Below are 16,979 nucleotides of genomic sequence, written 5' to 3' on the forward strand. Positions count from 1 at the left end.
TGGAAAAACATATTGACCCTTTCTCTGCACTTATATTGTCCATACTGGAGTTCTTAGCAAAACTATTTCATGACGGGGAAGCTGCAGCTACTATTTGAGTTCGGGTCTATATCATATGAGCGAATCTCACAAATTGCGAATGCTCATAATATCGACCGTACCAGACCTCGAACTTCCTATTGTGAGGGGCTGTGCCCCCCACACCCCCCGCTAAATATATATTCAAACTGTGAGATCGCACTACAGTGAGGAAAGGGCAAATATCCCATTCTTCACTTTACCGTGATCTCAGAAAAAGCACTTCGAGGTCCAGTACGTTCAATATTAATGAGCGTTCGCAATTTGTGAGATTCGCTCATATGGTACAGACCCATTCAGGTTCAATTAGCAGTGATCTCTAATTTCCATATAGGCAAAGCAGACCCAAACAGGATGTCCCACAGACTTTGCAAAGCCTTCTTGAGGGGTACCATTCTATTAAGAACACCCATTAGACCACGTCTAGCACCATGGAACCTGAATTTTGTGTTATCCCGTATGATCCCCCCCCTTTGAGCCTGCATCATCCTGTGACATGAAGTTCTTAACCTGGAAGACAATTTTCTTAATAGCCATCACTTCAGCTAGGAGAGTTTCGGAGTTACAAGCATTGTCTGTCAAACCCCCCTATATGCTGTTCCACAAAGACAGAGTGTCACTTCGAACAAATCCATCCTTTCTACCAAATGTATGTACAGAATCAAACTTAAACCAATCCATAGACTTATCGGTTTCACTGGCGATTTCATTTACCGTTACTGCCTGCGTATTGTTATTAAGCCAGTTTTAACCCTGCGATCAGTTTTGATAATATTTTGTATTTACCAGTTTATGTGACACTTTGTCAAGACCTTTGCTAAACACAAGGCAGAGCAGTTCCACAAACCATCCAGTGTCCCTACCCTTTTCTTTGCTTTCCTGCAGCTGACCATCAGTGAAGCCAGGGACTCTTCTCGATCTCTGAGTCTACCTACCTCTCCTAGCCTCCTTTGAGCTTGCTCTGATTAGGATTGGGGCTTTCAAGGAGATCATCACTTCCTGGGTATGCGTCATGCTCTTTACTGGGAGTGTTTTTGCTTTATGCCCTAACCTTCTTTTCCATGCTCACTCATGTAAGACCATGTATGTGTGACACATGTAATGGGTGGACCACCCCAATCTGGTTATTGCTTTCACAAAGAGCTGACATCAGCAAGCTTCCCTACCTCATCTTCAGGATGCAGTTGGCGGTTGGCTCCCCAGTTCCCACCAGGGAGACTGTTTTGCCATGCACCCATCCAGGATGTTCACATCCATCTTCCCTTGCCAGCATCTCATCCACCTGAGTGACAAATCAAAACTGTGTCACCTGTATTGTAGTTAGGTAGTTATTCCTGCATGGTATGCTGCTGGCTAGTGTCCCTAATTCTAGTGTCCCAAATGAGGAATTGTATTGTTTGTTGTTAATGACCTTTCCATAAATTCTGCTGCTTTGGCTTCCAAGATCGCACAAAGAAATTCATGTGACCTGACCAGTTGGTATCCCAGTCATGGTTCCCAGTATACCTGTCAGCTCTCATTGCTCAATTCCTTATATAATAATGCATTTTCCAAAGTTTATTGCTGCTTCTATTATTTGGCTCTTGCTGATAGAACCCCACTAACTAGAGAGTAAGTTCTGAATTTCCTGAAAGTACTTCTTTTAATTTTTCAGGATTTATTTTTTGAATTTGTGAACTTATTTTTTAACAACTGTTTTCATTCATAATAGCATTGGAGCACAATTATTTTGATGCATTTATCTGTCTCATGTTATAGGGATTAAATTTATGTATTTATTTTTATCTGTTAACTGGGTAGGTAGACCCCTTTCAGCTATGACCTGGGCAGGAACAATACAATAAAAATAGAACCAGGCAAGTAAAATTAATATAATGCATACATCCTTTGTTGACTGGGTTAGTCCCACTACACTTGTGGTCTCTTTTCAGGGGAGACCCAAGGTGGTATTTATATTACTAGGCGAAATTTGGCCAGAGAATCAGGGAACGTTCCCCTCTTTTTTAATAGGTGTTGTGGGATCTTTTACATCCACTTGAGCTATCCCCAACTCAAGCAGATGGGGCCTCAGTTTAACATCACACCTGAAGGATGACACATGCAGGAGTACAGCATCCCCCTTATGCTGTAAATGGTAAATAAATCAGTAATTGATCTACCTGCTGAAGGAATAGAACCAAATGCCTTTGTCACCAAAGACAAGTGTGCTATCTGTTTCACCACTGACAATGATTGCATGGTCTGTTATTCTGTACTTTCTTTGTTAATTGAAATACTTGGTAATGAAGCATTTTAACCAGTTATTTTAAGATCCATGTTTCTTCTTATCGATCTTCATCCCACAGTTGGAGCCCTTGGCCTCAGTAAAGGCAAAATCCTGAGCTTTGCACCATTCATTTAACCATTTGTTGAACTCCATATTCCAGGACCCTGCATTCTCTGTCATGGACAAACAGTATATCTAGTAGTGTTACTCTGTCTGCTACTTCTGTACCATAGTCCACATTCCCTGAAGTGTGTCTTGCTCTGACACCTTCCACAGTCTGGGATATTTGTTCCTTTATGCAAAGTAACATCCAGCATTCTAGTCTGTGTGACTACTTCCACGCTCCAGAGAATTAATTTCAAGCCATGGCAACGGGTTGGCACTTCCTTCACTGTTCAGTTTTCTCCTAGATCACCGCAGACATATGAGCCCCTGAAAAGAAGCTTCTTCCTTCTTCACTGGTATTCCTTGCCACTATCTTGGCATCCTTTATGATGGATAGTAGCATTTTTTGGTGACCACTGCTAGTGCGTTACTATAAATACCAGTCTGTGACAGCAAATTAAACAAATGGTGGTGTGGTACTGCAGGAAGACCGCCTGTGTCTACAGCCTTCTCTGTCTGATCAGAGAAGAGCCTGTAGATGTGCAACATAACTAGTTTCTCTTCAGTTGCTCCTGAAAAATGCCGTACCACAGGCACTGTTATAAATGTAAATGATGTTTGCATGAGTGCTTTTGGCCCTCTTTTTAGTTTCAGATCTTTATTTGAGTTTATTTATTCATTTACGATTTTTAACCAGGTTGGTACCCATTTTAAGTACACAAATAATCAAAAAATTACTTTACAATGTACATTCCAAAAATCAAATTTCTAAGTAAAAAAATGAGGCAATAATACAATATTTTAAGTAAATACTGTAATTATTGTTTCAAGAAGTCAAAAACGGCCATGTTTGGGGATGGTGAGGAGATCAAGAAAGCTAAGGTAGTATCACACTGTCACCTGGGAGTACTCTGCAGCTTATTACCCAACCATATGTGCTGTCATCCCACAGGGGCAGGCATGCAATGGGCTCTGTTGCATATCGTCCGCACCTCCATATCCCTGTCATCCATGAGCCCTACCCCAATAGTCAACATCACATTGTAAGTGCCTAGTCTCTACCAAAAATCTAAGATGGTGCATCCAAGATGGCCCCCTCCCTCCTGGATGACCTTTTCCATCTTTCCTCCCTGTGCTGCAAAGTTCCTGAGTCACTAATCAAACCTGGATTGTCTCGGTCATACTCAGGATTTTATCCCTCTATTGATACTCTGCTTTATCAATGATAATAGCTGATTTTCCATGACAAAGCCAAAATAAGCCATTTTAAAACATTTGCTAGAGCATATTCAGTTATTATGAGGTACCAGAGGAAATACAGTCCCCACTGATAATCCAAATATTTCATTTACTACTATGCAAGTGTTGAGAGGACAGTGGTAATCCACTCACTGATGTAGCATAGAATGTCCTAGGAAATAATTTGCAGACAAAATTCATTACCAGAGAATGCCCTGTGAAATAATTTGTCAACAACATTCATTAATACTTAGCATAACTTAAAAATCTAAAGTAGTCACAGAATTTAATTTGAGGCAACATAAAGTTTTGGAAAGCAACATTGGTCAGATTCACCCCATAACTAACAGTCAGCAGCTTTTTATCCATTAGTAAGCAAAAGTTAATTAGTAAACCATAAAATTAACATTCAGTGCCTTTTAAATGATGTTTTGATTCAGCAAATAAAGTAAGTCTGTGTGCAAGAGAGACTTTTAGAGCTGGCCAGATAAACCAATGGAAGAAACCCAACCTTTGAACACTGACTATCATGAAACATTCACTGATTTGCAATACAAAACACACAGACACACAGAAATGTCCAGTTAGAATCAGATTTGCTTGTTTGTTTAGTTACATATTAAAAATAGCTAATTGGACTTAGCACAATGACATAATATTCCAGTCTACCTTCACAAACAAGCACTTTGCTTGTGATATTATTTCATCAAGGTCCACGGACTATTTAGTTTTTAATTACCTGAAGTGTGTGTCCTGCATATATATATATATATATATATATATATATATATATATATATATATATTGTAAAACACATATATAGAACAATACTGATACACACACACACACACACACACACACACACACACACACACACACACACACACACACACACACACACACACACACACACCATATATAGCTTTTTTTTTTTTTTAAAGTTCTTAACAGGGAAAGCCAAATACTGCGGATAGTACTTACCAGGGAAAACTGGAATTTTTGAATGCAGCTTCCTGTTAATGAAGTCAGACTATAATAAAGCAGAAAAAACAAGGAATTATTTAGTCTACAAAAAGGCACAGCAGAAGCTATTTTTGGGGGTTAGGCATGGGCAAGATATTTGGAACTGTATACTATCTTCTAGAATGTAGTTCCCTTCCCAAGTGCAGCCAGCCCACCCCCAGGCCATTTAATACCAAGGGTAATCCTCCAACAAGTACCTTAAGTACCACTAAAAAAGTTTTCCTGAGCTGAGCCCCCTCCTCCCAAATATAAATCCTCTCGATAAAGAATTACTCTTTCATTTTCTGAAACACCTTTTGGAAACTGTAGTAAAGAGCTATTCTAACACTTTTCTACAGTGCACACACACACACACACACACACACACACACACACACACACACACACACACACACACACACACACACACACACACACACACACACACACACACGGCTCCTGATACTACTGATACACTACATTTTATTTGCTCCCGGCTGCCCAACAAAAGCAATTGCCCCACTCACAGGTCAGCACATTTTCTAAAGTAGTAAAACACACCATGTACCAAAACTCGGAAAACAAAAAACAGGAACCACCAGTAACTGTAATTATTATTGGAAAAAATTAAGCACTTTCGTCCAAAGGTATTTAGGATGTCTTCAGAATAAAAATAACATGCAAACACCCTTTTTATATATATACAAAACCCCACCCCTGCCTCGAACATGTGAACAATTAACTTCAATATGCCCCCTCCCAATGGGTTAAAAATACTTTGTTAAAAAGATTTTTAAAAAAGTTAGGTAAAACCAAGACCATAAGTAATGATATACCAGCCGAAGCAAACTTTGTCACAGAACATTACCCTAACAATGTGTACATCTACCCTAAGTATCATTGAAATAATCATTTCTCTCTTTGTTTTTTGTTGTTACATAAACATGGACTTCAATTTTAAGTCATTACTAATAGAAATATTGTCATTAAAGCCAGGGAACACTGTGGCCTGACATTTTAGCTACCATTTCATTTCCTTGAGTTCCAAGAACAAGTCTGAGGGTCTAACCCTGGGTCCCAATTCTACATGGTCTATAATGATAAATTTAAATGGAATGAATGGTTCTTTATATGTTTAAACAATGCATTCTTGTCATCTTCTTTTTTAATACTATATTGATGCTGATAAATCCTTTCCCTCATACTTCTGATGGTCTTACCGATATAAAATCCCTCACATAACTGACACTTTGCAATGTAAACAACTCCCTTACTACCACAGTAATATTTACAGACAAGTTTTATAGTTTCAAATTTGCCCAAAAGTACACTAGTGCCTTCCAAAATGTGCTTACATTGCCCACAATGTCCACATTTTCTCATCATACCTTCTCCCTCCCTTGTTCTTGATAGGTCTCTCAATTAGTGTTTTAAAACAAGTGTCTTTTTGTATACTACCATAGGTTTGTCTCCAACCTTGTGGAAATGTTCTTGCTCCATGGCAAAAAATGTTCCAGTTCTTGTTAATAATACCTTTCATCTAACTGAAATGCAAGTTGTAGGGCAAAATCAAGGTCGTATTATACGTGACAGTTTTCGCAACTGTCTGAGGGTTTAAACTTTTGTCAGCAGTTCCCAACAAAGGGATGTAAAACCCTCCTTTTCTTCTTTTAATTACCTCATTTTCTATATTGAGAACAAATTCACTAGGGTAACCCCTACATACCCACATTTCCTTCAGCTCATTACACTCCCTTTCAAAATACTGGTCATTGCTGAACATATGTGCCAATCTGACATATTGCCCCTTCACCAAACACTTTTTCTGGTGAAGGGGTGCCAACTGTCAAAGTGTAATAAGCTGTTGGAGTAAGTTACCCAGAATGGCATCTTTGTTATGTACTTGTCTTGGTACGTGACCCAAAATGGCATCTTTGGTATGTACTTAATCTAGGTACATGACCCAGAATGGCGTATTGGCATCTTTGGTGTGTACATATCTAGGTACGTGACCTAGAATGGTGTTTTTAGTATGTACTTATCTAGATACATGACCCAGAATGGCATCTTTGGTATGTACTTAATCAGAATGGCATCTTTGGTATATACTTATCAAGGTATATGATCCAGAATGGCATCTTTGGTATGTACTTGTCTAAGTATATGACTCAGTTTGACAAACTGCAGTGTTACCTCACTAAAATAATCAAGGGCTTGACTTCCTTCAGCTATCCAGACCACCTTAAAGTGCACTCTCTCTCTCTCTCTCTCTCTCTCTCTCTCTTTCTGTTTCTTACAGTCATTTGAGAGGTGACCTCTCTCTAGCATACAAAAGCCTTAAATGATCCAGTTTTCTGCAACCTTCTGCACATCTGAAAGCTAATAACATACTCAACATTTACTCAAGGGATCTGAATTTCCACCAAAACATAAATAGGAGCTGCTGGTGAGATAGCTGTATATCCCAGAAAATACCTCTTTTACGGAATAGCCTTCCTTTGGGATGTAAAGGAAAGTAGCACCATGACCTCTAAGTGTAAGCCGGACAGAGAGTGTGTAATTATAATAATTCCTGTTCACCTTTTAACCCGCGTCATTAGGTATAAATTAATCACAGTGGTGGTTACCTTAATGTTAGGGAGCGAACATATAGCTAGGAGATAGTGGTGTTTGTGAAGATTTGTTTGTTAATGAATAGGGAAATTGCTGAAAGGGAACACGATGACTATTATTTACCCAGGACCCCCCCCCCAGTATATTTGGTGTATACTAAAATTCACAAAAGTTTGAACAATCCCTGATAGATCCGCCAAAGACATCTAAAACTTACCCCTCTAAAAATTATGTTTTTTTTCATAAAAAGATTGGAAAAAAACATTCCTTTATTTTTGAAAGATTTTTCTTGAATTTTTTCTAGTACAGAACAGATAGATTTTATAATGAAATATTTAATGTTTATATAGACATTAAGGATTTGTTTTCCGTTATTCCACATTAGGCAGGGTTAGATTGTTTTTTTAGTTTTTTAAGTCAGTTTTCTGACTTGAACCATTCTCAGTCTTTTAACATTAAGGTCATTAATGGAAAGTATTCTGGAAAACAATTTTATCTTATTTGAACAGCAATTATTTAGACAACAAAGGGAGGGTGGCGATGGGGGCAGCGTGTGCCCCCATTTTCGCCAATTTAGTCCTGGCATATTGGGAAAAGACAATGATTTTTCCATCAGAATATGCACAGTATTGAAGTCTTTATGGTAGATTTCTGGGCAACATCATTATTTTTTTGGGGAATAGTACAAAGGAGAAGTTAGACGAACTTTTTGAGTTTCTCAGTAATTCCACTGAATTCTTGGAATTTACAATGAATTTTGACTGTGAAACCATTAATTATTCAGATATAAGGATTATTAAAGACAGGCAGTAAGAAAAGTAAATGGGCTTTCTATATAATGTGGATATAAATTTTCTTCTTTGATTTGTTTGGATCAAGACCATTTCCACAAGGCTGGAGACAAACCTGTGGTAGTATACAAAAAAGACATTTGTTTTAAAATACTAATTGAGAGACCTATCAAGAACAAAGGAGAAGGTATGATGATAAAATGTGGACATTGTGAGCAATGTAAGCACATTTTGGAAGGGACTAGTGTCATTTTGGGAAAATTTGGAACTATAAAACTTGCCCAAAAATATTACTGTGGTAGTAAGGGAGTTGTTAACATTGTAAAGTGTCAGTTATGTGAGGGATTTTATATCGGTAAGACCATCAGAAGTATGAGGGGAAAGGATTTATCAACATCAATGTAGTATTAATAAAGAAGATGACAAGAATGCATTGTTAAAATATATGAAGAACCATTTATCCCATTATTTTACATTTATCATTATAGACCATGTGGAATTGGGATGCAGGGGTGGACCCTCAGACTTGTTCTTGGAACCTAAGGAAATGAAATGGTAGTTAAAATGCCAGGCCACAGTGTTCTCTGGACTTAATGACATTATTTCTATCAGTAGTGACTTAAAATTGAAGGCCATGTTTATGTAACAACAAAAAACAAAGAGAGAAGTGATTATTTTCAATGATACTTAGGGTAGATGTACACATTGTTAAGGTAATGTTCTGTGGCAAAGTTTGCTTTGGTTGGTACATCATTACTTATGGTCTTGGTTTTACCTAACCTTTTTAAAAATCTTTTTAACAAAGTATTTTTTAATCCATTGGGAAGGGGCATATTGGAGGTAATTGGTCACATGTTCGAGATGGGGGTGGGGTTTTGTATATATAAAAAGGATGTTTGCATGTTATTTTTATTCTGAAGATGTCCTGATAACCTTTGGATGAAAGCACTTATTTTTTTCCAATAAAAGTGAGTCTTCATTACAATTACTGGTGGTCCCTGTTTTTTACCTTTTCTGAAGTACTGGTCATGTTCCTCAACTGCTTAGGACAGCTACCCCCTTTGCTTTGCCCTAGCTATGGGTTTGTATTTCTGGACAGTGTACCTTATAGTAAAACATTCCTGAAGTGACAGGCTTAAACAAACAAGCATTCATAAATTAGTAAATAAAATAAAGAAATTAGCCAGTCTGATGTTTTGAAAAAAATGATAACTTAGTAAAATAGCAGCATGGCAACTATACCAGTTTTTTTTACTGAAAAGTAATTAGTAGAATAAAGTTTAAAAAGTTTTTGTTTTTTATAGTAGACAAGGTTTTTTCTGACTACCAAGGTGACATAAATAATTATGTGGCACTCCGTGAAATGGAGTGGCAAATCAGATTAAATGCCACTAGATCACCTGGGATTAATGAGAACATTTCTTTAAAACCCCTGTTAAAATTTAGGGCAAGTTTAATATGAACCAGTAACATGAATTGTGTTGGGGGAACACCTCACAACACATATTTTTAATAGACTAATTCGAAAAATACATTTAGTATTTTTATTTTTAGATTATATAAATACAATGTTATATTATATACATTACACACACAGTTTTTATTTTTATTTATAATTTTGAAAGTTAAATGTTACAAAATGTTCATTGAATGATGTCAAATTGGAATGTTTTCTGGTTACTTGGAAACTGAAGGTTTTTAATTGAATGATTGATTAATTATTGTTGTTATATTGAACAGTATTTAGTTGTAGTAAGCTGGGTGGGTTAATTAAGACTCTGATGAAGCCAGTGTATCTGGTGAAAGCGCTTAGTCGATGTGCTTCCTGCTGTTCACTTGTTGGAAATAAATCTTTTATTTTACTTGCAACGTGCTTTGTTCTTGCCCTGATCTGCAACTATTTTTAGGTTTGGTGTCTCATTGCCAGTTACCTTTACATTGTGGTCGACATTCATCATCAATTTTGGTGGACTCCTGTGTTGGAGTCTTTTTTCTTGTTTGGGATTACTTGTGTTGATTGACCTGGTGTTTTGGCGTTGGCGAGACAAGACCGTTAAATGGAGAACATTTTAAAAGAACTTACAACTGTGTTGGGCAAGTTATTGCAAGTATATAACCGGGACAAAGGCAATGATGGGGAAGGGTCGGTGAACAGTCCCACCGACACTGAAGTTGAACTATTCACGATGCATTCTACCAATGAGATTACACCTGGACAAAGGGTGAGCAAAACTTCCACTTTTAGTGAAGTTGCCAGTAGAAATAAGATCATTTCAGGTGTGTCAAACAACACAGAAGCTGTTCCATCGGGTTCTAGGAACCACAACACCCAGCAGCGTAACCTCACTTCCTGGTTCGAGGCTCCGGAGTTGAGTGTGCACCCGGATTCGTTGACCGACAATTGTGGGGAAGAGGTAGATCAACCTGTTCTTTCTTTGAGGGAACAGATCCACAAATACGAGAAGCTGTGTACCAAATATCGGGCGATACAGCTCGACAGTTTGTTTCTATCTAAATGTAAGGATATGAAGCAAGTTCTGATGGGTCTACGCCTTTGGAAGCTGCCGACAGGTGTTGAATTGGCTTCTGAGGCATACCGTGAATTAACGGAGTTATACCAAAGGGCAGGTATGGAGTTATTGGACATTATACTTCGCAATAATGACATTAAATTAAGAAAAATGCGTGAAGAGATAGTAGTTCTTGATTCTAGTATTACGAATGATTTATTATTTTACCAACAGCAAAGTCATTTTGAGAGAGTCATTAAAAATGTTGAAATTTTTGTTAGGAAAAACATTGCTGTAAAAAACAAAAAACTCAAAAGAGATGGTAATGATTACAGAAATGGGGTTGCTTACCCACCAGGACGTAACACAAGGTTTAGAACACATGCAAGGGTGGACTCCTACCGTTTACATAGTGAGGGGGTTGATGAAGGTGAAGGTAATGACATTTTTTTAGAGGAACCGACTATGCCTCGGAGGTCGGAGAGGCTTCTAAACAAGGGCCAGAATTACAATCAACCTCAACAGAAGAGCCCGAGGGGGTTCAGGAGAAACCGGTAGTTGAAGTTTTCAACTGCGACAACTGTGTTAACTTTGATATTTGTGATGACATTGACGCTCTTTTTGTTTGCAATGACACCTTGGAACATGTTTTTTGTGATGACTGTGACTTGGGGGGGTCAATGACAACATTGTAAATTGTGCAGTTGATTCCACTTTTCAGACAGAACATGTTTGCGTGTTTGGTGAACATGATAAAGAATTCAATGATGGTTGTGTTATTACCCAGGAAATGGTGAACAACATGGGCATTACAGGACTACTAGGCAACAGTGTTCTTGTGGATGGTTGTCAGGATGTGTCTAGGATCAATGACGGGGAGCATTACACTCATGTAGGGAATACAGTGGATGGTACATCTACATCTCAGGAGGGAATGCGACATATTATTGTCAAAGAAAAGGGATTTATTATTTACAACTACACAGAACTTGTATTAAAGGAATCACATTTTGAATTGTTTTGTAGGGGCGACAAGTTTGTACCCAGTTATAGGTTAGACTTAACACAATTGTTAAAAAATTTAAAACTTTATGTGAGAGAGTTAAACCTAAAAATGTATTTCTCTGTGAGCCATTCGGACATTGTAGACCGGGGGGAAGGGTGGAATAACACTCAGTTGAAAAGGAGAAGTGTGTTTACACCACCTAACAACAAGGAACTTATTGTTTTTGAGAATGTCGTTGAATATGAGTTAAGGAAGATTTGTGCACAAAGGACTAGATACAATGACAATTTATCACAGGAAGAAAGGAATATACTTCATGATTTTGTAAGCTCGGGGCAATATAGATGTATGAGACCGGACAAGGGTGGGGGGATGGTGATAATGTATAATATTGATTATATTGGTCAAATGATGGAACTGTTGAGTGATGTTGATACATACTGTAGAGTCTCTAAACATGAGGTCAACGTAGCTTATAGAAGGATTGATTTGTACCTTTTGGATAGTTTACACCAAGGTGCTATTACGGAGGTAGAATACAACTACCTTTCAGTAAGATTTCCCAGAATGCCAAAATTTTTTGGCATACCCAAGGTACATAAGGGTACTGACCATCTTCAGTTTCGCCCTATTGTTTCTGCGAAAGGTTCAAAGACTGAACCATTGGCTTCCTACGTTGACCTACATTGTAAACGGGCCTTAGTAGATGCAAGCCACATATTGAAGGACTCGTGGCATTGTCTTGAGAGACTAGGTTCAGTGGATATAGCGAACATGAACAGTTTTGGGTTTCTGACCATAGATGTTATTAATTTGTTTTCAGTCATCCCCCACCAAGCTGGTCTCAATCTTTTTTATGACAGTTTACTTTCTAGTCCTAGTTTTGATTTGAATAAATTGGAAATCTATCATGAATTAATGGAATTGGTCCTGGAGAATAATTTTTTGATATTTGAAGGTAAATTGTTTAGGCAACAAAGTGGGGTAGCAATGGGGGCGCGTTGTGCCCCGGTTTTTGCAAATCTGGTGCTTTTAGCATGGGAGAAAGAAAATATATTCAATTCTAGTTACACTGAAAATATTCTCCTTTACAACAGGTTTCTGGATGACTTACTCATCCTTTGGCGGGGGGATGAAAACAGTGCCATGGAGTTCATGGCATATTTAAACACAAGCTCGGAGTTTTTAAAATTCACACACAATTGGAGTTGTGAGTACACAAATTATTTGGATATTCGGATTTCTAAAAATGACATGGGATTTAAAAGCAATATTTATAGAAAACCCAGTTATGCAAACTCATTGTTACACTTCACAAGTTGTCACCCTCTACACCAAAGAAGGGGACTAGTGAAGGGTCAAATGGTTCGTTTGTCAAGATTAATTAGTGATGACACTGAGTTTAAAAAAGAAGTTTATACCCTCATTGGTTTATTTTTGGAAAGGGGGTACCCTTTAAACTTGTTAACCAAAGTTAAACGTGAAGTATACAAAAAGAGGAGGAGTAGGTATGTTTCGATTCTGAAAGTAAAAGCTCTTCAGACTGGTCATATAAATAAAAATGAGACCTTGTTGGAGGAGAACAACATTAGGTGTAATCCTAAATTTATTTTGAAATACAACGACATTTCCTTAGACATTTGTTCAAGTTTGAAGGGTCTATGGGAACATTTTTTGAGTAGGGAGACGAGGAACATATTGGGTGACTCTCCTATTATTGTTTATAGTAGGGGTTCTAATTTAAAAGACATTTTGGAGAGGAATTGGAGGGACACTAGGCGTTCCTTTATGAACAAGTGTGGTTGCTGTAAATGGTGTAGGTATATAGCTGTAGGATCTTACCTCACCATTACCAGTTTTGAACGAACTATTGCTTGCCCTGGTATGTGTAATTGTCAAACCAAGAATTGTATTTATGTGGCCGCTTGTATGCCATGCGACGCATTTTACGTCGGCATGACAACAAGAAGCTTGAAAGAAAGAATCCGGGAACATTGTGGTTCCATTAAAAGAGGGGATGAATATAATGCACTTTTTTTACATTCTAAAGGATGTCCTAGGTTTAAAAAGTTTTTGTTTTTTTATAGTAGAGAAGGTTTTTTCTGACTACCAAGGTGACATAAATAATTATGTGGCACTCCGTGAAATGGAGTGGCAAATCAGATTAAATGCCACTAGATCACCTGGGATTAATGAGAACATTTCTTTAAAACCCCTGTTAAAATTTAGGGCAAGTTTAATATGAACCAGTAACATGAATTGTGTTGGGGGAACACCTCACAACACATATTTTTAATAGACTAATTCGAAAAATACATTTAGTATTTTTATTTTTAGATTATATAAATACAATGTTATATTATATACATTACACACACAGTTTTTATTTTTATTTATAATTTTGAAAGTTAAATGTTACAAAATGTTCATTGAATGATGTCAAATTGGAATGTTTTCTGGTTACTTGGAAACTGAAGGTTTTAATTGAATGATTGATTAATTATTGTTGTTATATTGAACAGTATTTAGTTGTAGTAAGCTGGGTGGGTTAATTAAGACTCTGATGAAGCCAGTGTATCTGGTGAAAGCGCTTAGTCGATGTGCTTCCTGCTGTTCACTTGTTGGAAATAAATCTTTTATTTTACTTGCAACGTGCTTTGTTCTTGCCCTGATCTGCAACTATTTTTAGGTTTGGTGTCTCATTGCCAGTTACCTTTACATTGTGGTCGACATTCATCATCAAAATAAAGAAATTAGCCAGTCTGATGTTTTGAAAAAAATGATAACTTAGTAAAATAGCAGCATGGCAACTATACCAGTTTTTTTTACTGAAAAGTAATTAGTAGAATAAGAAAGAACTCTAATGTTTTTAAGAAACAAGCAGTCTTTTAGGCTATACAAAATCTCACCTTGATACAATAATGCACTAATGGGATGATAAGGGAGGGTCTGTTAGCTTTTATTAATCATATTAATTATGGATGGAGCAGTGATGCAGCAGTTAACGTTGTTGCCTCACAGCAAGAGGTTCTCCAGTACAATTCTAAGCTGGGGTGCCTTCTGTGTGGAGTCGGCATGTCTGGGTGTTCCATTTTTTTTACTATATTTCAAAGACACATATGTATGAGGAGTGTTTCTCCCCAGGCCTCTGCTGAAATTTGGCTTGTTCCAAGTTGGACTTTCTGGTTAACAAATGTTAAATAAATAAATAATACAGAAAAAAATGTTATGAAGAAGGATATAACCACGGTGTAAATTTATTTATTTTTTTTCTTTGTAATGTTGACCAGTCTAAGAAATTCACTTTTGGGTTAATAGTACCACAGCTGACTTTACAGTTGCTTTACATACAGCAGAGCAGGTATTTCATACTATAGGTACTAACCTACAAGAACACTGGTAACTACTAATAACACTGACCTGCACTTAAGATATTTACTACTGCCTATTACTCATCTGTTTAATTCATCACTGTTATCCAACAAATTCTCTGATGACTGGCAACTGGCAGTGCTTGCCCTTGTATGTAAAACTGTGCCACGAAGACAGATAACAATTATAGATCAACAGCTCTGCTATGAACATGATCTAAAAGTTTTGAAAATTTGATGGAGACGCAATTGGTTGAATATTTAGTGGCGAATAAAATCTGGCTTCTCCTCAGGATTGCTTCCAGCAAAACTGTTTGGTTGTTACAATCTAGTTTTTTCATTTATCACAGGTGACTTGTTAAAAGCTAGTATCGGTCTCTCAAAAACATAAACAAAGTGTTTGATTCTCTTAGATAAAGGCATACCCAGTCCTCTTTCACCCTTGTGACTGTTTAAAGGTGTGCTACAGAGCTCCCTAGAGGGGCTACTTTTTTGGAATTGTGATAATATTACTAAAGCAATTAAAGCCAAATTATGTCTTTCTCTTTTTGTTTTTTTTTTTTTTTGTTTACACAGATCAGGCGTCCTTCTCTGGATATACAGATAAAAACAGGCACGGTATGAGCGGCAGTATTATTTCTTGAGTCTGTTGGCTTCAGCTGATTCCCACTTATTTCATGTTAATGTGTTTAAGACTAAAACAATACTTTTTATGATCACTGTCATTATTTGACAAAAACTATAATGTGACTGAATAGGTACCAGTTTCCATTTAAGGTTTAATTTTTAATTTTAGATTATTCTTGGCATTTAAATCCACATCAGTAAGGTAAGTTCACCTGTTCTATTAATAAATTTGCTGCTTTGTGCACTGAAAAAATAAACAACAAAACACTAGAGCTGTACTTAGTAATACTCTATTATCTGTTTTTGATATGGACTTGGTATTGTATCATGCTATGTTTTTTCTTTTCTTTTTCACAAAAAAAATGCTATCAGCTATATACACAAACTTGTCAGATTTCATTAGACAATAGGATGAATTATTTATTGTTACTGTTTATTTACGTTTCTTGTGAATTGGTTCCTAGCTATATGCAACTTATTCTGATGGTCTCTTTCTTACCAATAAAAGAAAATAAAACATACTTACACCTTTGATTGTTTGGTTATTAAAAGTAAATTGCAAAAATCATTCCTCTTTACAGCAGCAGTTCTAGCTAGTAATATTTTTAAATGTGCGCATACAATTAACAGTATACATATTTTAAGGAAAGCACAGTGTTAAGTTATAGTATTCATTTGGCTTGATTGTCTCCTATATTAAAACAAAGTTTGGAAGTGCAAGTCTAATGCTTCTGTGTTTCACTTTTCTCCTGACCCATTCCAAGCAACCCTCTCCACAAACTCCTTTATAACCATCTAAACATTCGTCAAATCTAAAACAACTGTCCATAGTTTTCGTACATTAGTACTAAACAACTCTGTATAAAGCATCAAAATGCACCCTCTTCAGTTTTTAATCTATATCCAAAAATGAATCTAATGTCAACAACACATATCCTTGACCTACTTGGACCTGGCTAGGGTATTTGATGCACTACCCCACTCAGGTATAGTTGACAAACTCAACATTCTGGGCATAAACCTCATAGCAACTCACTGGATTGCAGGCTGGCTCACAGACAGGGCACAGGAAGTCAGGATTGGTGATACCACCTCCACTAACAGACTTGTCAGCAGTGGGGTACATCAGGGTCTGTGCTGGGACCACTATTATTTTGCATCTACTTCTCGGAGATAAAGACTAATGTGAGGGGCCTTTGGCTGATCAAGTTCGCAGATGGCTGCAAATTAGGAGCTATCACAGATTATCCCCATGACACAAACATCTCACAAGACAAATGACTGGTGCCAAAGTTACGGACTAAAACTCAATGGCAAGAATTGCATTATTATGCCTTCTGGGAAAACTGTCATCCAGGCTAATTACTTCAC

At 37.1% G+C, this 16,979-nt stretch overlaps 1 long non-coding RNA gene across 2 annotated transcripts in view; it reads right to left on the minus strand.

The window, feature by feature from the left end:
* The window catches only part of LOC122794789, a 340,315-nt gene that overhangs the window by 292,858 nt on the left and 30,478 nt on the right, over nt 1-16,979 (minus strand). Inside the window, exon 2 of one of the 2 annotated variants that reach the window (XR_006363701.1) lies at nt 4,670-4,718. The exons of the other annotated variant lie outside the window; for it this stretch is intronic. This is a non-coding gene — a long non-coding RNA (uncharacterized LOC122794789). The remainder of the gene's footprint in view (nt 1-4,669; nt 4,719-16,979) is intronic. 2 annotated transcript variants of the gene reach the window in all.

This window comes from Protopterus annectens, chromosome 2.part1 (genome assembly GCF_019279795.1).
Source record: "Protopterus annectens isolate FY-2018-M chromosome 2.part1, PAN1.0, whole genome shotgun sequence".
Taxonomy (NCBI): domain Eukaryota; kingdom Metazoa; phylum Chordata; order Ceratodontiformes; family Protopteridae; genus Protopterus; species Protopterus annectens.